This window comes from Anopheles coluzzii, chromosome 2 (assembly GCF_943734685.1).
Source record: "Anopheles coluzzii chromosome 2, AcolN3, whole genome shotgun sequence".
In the NCBI taxonomy this organism is placed as follows: domain Eukaryota; kingdom Metazoa; phylum Arthropoda; class Insecta; order Diptera; family Culicidae; genus Anopheles; species Anopheles coluzzii.
In genome coordinates, this window is record NC_064670.1 from 79,477,941 (window position 1) to 79,481,196 (window position 3,256).

The following is a 3,256-nucleotide window of genomic DNA, read 5'->3' on the forward strand; positions in this document are numbered from 1 at the left end:
ACCTAGTATATTAGCCTAGTAGTATAATATTATTATCAGTAAAATGTGTTTTACGCCTGCATTTCTTAAACCGCTCGACTGTTTCGCATAATTAAGACTAATGTGTATTATTATAACTATCGGCTTATGACGAGTCTTCGTATTAAATGTGATTCTTTAACTAGGAATGGGCCTGGGCAAATGAAGTGCGTTTGACAACATGGTAACATTTAGTAGGTTTTACATTGATTATATCCGATTTCTTTTAACACATATGTGCTCTTCGCAGAGCACAATGCAGCTCTGCGAATTTTTCAATTTATTTTTTAATATAGAATTTGATTACTTATTATTGCTTTCAATATGCATTTCATGTAGGAAACGATAACGTGTTCATGGTTTTGCTATTTGGACAAAGCTGCGAACATGATTTAATCGTAAAATTGTTCCACGGTCTAAGTATAAAAGGCAAACGCCTATTAATTGCTACTATTTCATGTGCCCTAAACTATTTCAAACTTTCTTTAACTCTATAATCTTCCTCATATTAAAAACCAAATTTATGTCACTTGGTCTCTCACTAAAATATCCTAGTTCGCTATATTATCCTATTGTCTTCTATTTTAGTGGAACAACTGTAGTCAGTCTAGGCCTGCTTTAGTCATTAATACGCTTTTCTATCCTATCTATAGTATGCTACCCTATCTAGTTCCTGTTTTAATTAGTTATTGAAATAACTGTTACGTGAAATGTCCAGCTTAAAGTGATAAAGTTGGAATGTTTCATGGACATCTTTTCTACATGTAGCTGCTTTCCTTTTAGTACACTGAAATGACCATATGAATTATAATTAACATCAATTATATTAAAATTTATTTATTGTGAAATTGTATAGTTCAGATAATCTTACCGTTTTAGAACCCCCATGAAGGGGCCATGAAGTTATTTATCGAACAGAGGGAGCATACCGGGTCTGTTATGAATTATGTAAAGAAAGTTATAATCTGTGAAGGAAAGAAACAAAAAGTATTAGTAATACAGGCGGTCCCCGAAATACACGGTACCTCTTAAACGCGGATTCGGAGATACGCGGTTTTCTAAATTTGACAATTCTTTGAGCAAATTGTACTGATTTGACACATCAATTGCAAATTGCCAAATAATTTCCGTTTTGATCGAATGTTAAAAACTATTTCAAAAGGTTTAAAACAGTTATATTCAGTCAGAATAATATCAAATAATTCATAAAGTGACTAAAACCACCCCTTACTTGCAAAATTACACGAAAATTAGTGATATTTCAGCTGGAAATCACGAGATTCGACTTACGCGGAAATTCGAGATACGCGGTATTTTGCGGCCGTTTTCGGTCCCCATTAACCGTGTATCTCGGGGACCGCCTGTATAACTTTACATATTTAAGCAATACGGCCTTTTTGGACCGTTACTCCTGAATAAAAAAAAACTTTACATATAGTTGATAAAAAGTTTTAAGGTTTATTCTTACCTGCACTAGAACATATCCTTTATAGTTGCTTGCACACCAATATAATTGTATGGGTAGCTTAATTGGGAAAGCGAATGCCGTCTTTCCATAATTGCTCTGCTTTTTTAGCCGTGTTATCTCTTCAAATATCTGATTTGGAACGGTATGAAACAATATGACTGTAAAACATAAATTTTTAATCCTTCTATAATTTCTTTTTCTTAACACTTGCACTATTTTTAATAATAATTTGTTATACTTATCTGGTTTTAGGGATGTTGCACTTTGCCAACGCATGCTTTTTGCCTGCCGCTTGTCTTCTTATTCCTACGTTCGGGATAACACGAATATCTCTGCAAACATTTTCGCATCGGTAAAATAGATCATTTGATTGTTTATTAATTGTTTCATTACCACAAAAACGGAACACGAAACTGCATTAATTTTCACTTCAACACAACACCTTTCTTACAAACAAAACACTTTATGGTGTCTCGCGAATCATCACATATCCACACACATCACACAGCCACACAAGGCGCCCTCACTAAACAATACGCAGTTCAACTCACATGAGCAAGATCGGCCGCCGATCCAAAATCCGACCTCACGATCATGTGGTAAGGCATCTCATCGAATCGACGGGGCGCGCCAGATCGTCTCATGAGAAAATTTGGCGCTAGTCAGAATGCTCACCATACAAACTTCTACAGCTCACCATGGCAATGAGGAAGACAATGCTCGCTCAGTATGGAGGAGGCAGCCGAAGGCAGCGTCTCAGTATGAAAACGTCAAGCTGTCATCGAGCTTGCTATAGTGAGATGCTGTCCGATTGTCATTTGGGCTAAAACTCAAATTGACGTTTTATTGAAAAAAAAAAAACATCACAAGCTACTGTCGTCGACCCACACTGCCTATTCAAAACACACGTATAAAACATCGTAGAGCGCGAGCACATCGTATGTGCAAAACACAGAGAAAACACAAAAACAGAAAAAACAGCCTGGCTTGCAACCGCACTGCTTGTCCAAAATACGTAGCGAGAAGATCAGGGTAGCTCGCGAGCGGCCTGTATACTTAAAATCCATGCAGAAAAAACTGCCTAGCTCGCGACCGCACTGCCTATCCAAAATCCATGCAGAAAAAAACAGGGTAGCTCGCGAGCGCACTGCCTATCCAAAATCCATGCAGAAAAACAGGGTAGCTCGCGAGCGCACTGCCCATCCAAAATACGTAGCGAGAAGAACAAAGTAGCTCGAGAGCGCCCCTTTTCTTCTCACTACGTATTTTGTCCAGGCAGCGCGCTCACGAGATAGCTTGATCCTCTCACTATGCATGTTGACGCTCGCGAGCTGGGCTGTTTTTTTAATGAATGGATTTTGGGCCAACCGGTCGCTCGCGAGCTACCCTGTTCTTCTCGCTACGTATTTTGGATGGGCAGCGTGCTCGCGAGCTAGGCTGTTTTTTTGCATGGATTTTGGATAGGCAGTGCGCTCGCGCTTAGTCTGAATTTCTTCGCTGTATTCGCTGCAGGAAACCAGTTATTACGATAAAGAATGTCAGTTGTTTTGTAATAGAAAAAAAAGTATTTCAATTGCCTTACGCTATATCTTTTTTTATACAGGAGGACGGCTTTGCCTTATAGCTTAAAGACTCACTATAATAATGATTTGAGTAACATTCGTTCACAGAGTGACATTTTGTTTTTCTTCCTGCTTGATTATTATTTCATTCCTGCTAAAAAGATCATTATTTCATTAATGCCACGGATGAAAAAAAGGTGAGCACAAT

General features: G+C 38.1%; 1 long non-coding RNA gene across 1 annotated transcript; it reads right to left on the reverse strand.

The window, feature by feature from the left end:
- Positions 1-743: 743 nt before the first annotated feature.
- Positions 744-1,779, reverse strand: LOC120951322 (uncharacterized). Its single transcript, XR_005751183.2, has 3 exons — positions 1,487-1,779; positions 890-983; positions 744-805 (listed from the first exon to the last, which is right to left on the reverse strand). It is a non-coding gene; the product is annotated as an uncharacterized LOC120951322 (long non-coding RNA).
- Positions 1,780-3,256: the final 1,477 nt, after the last annotated feature.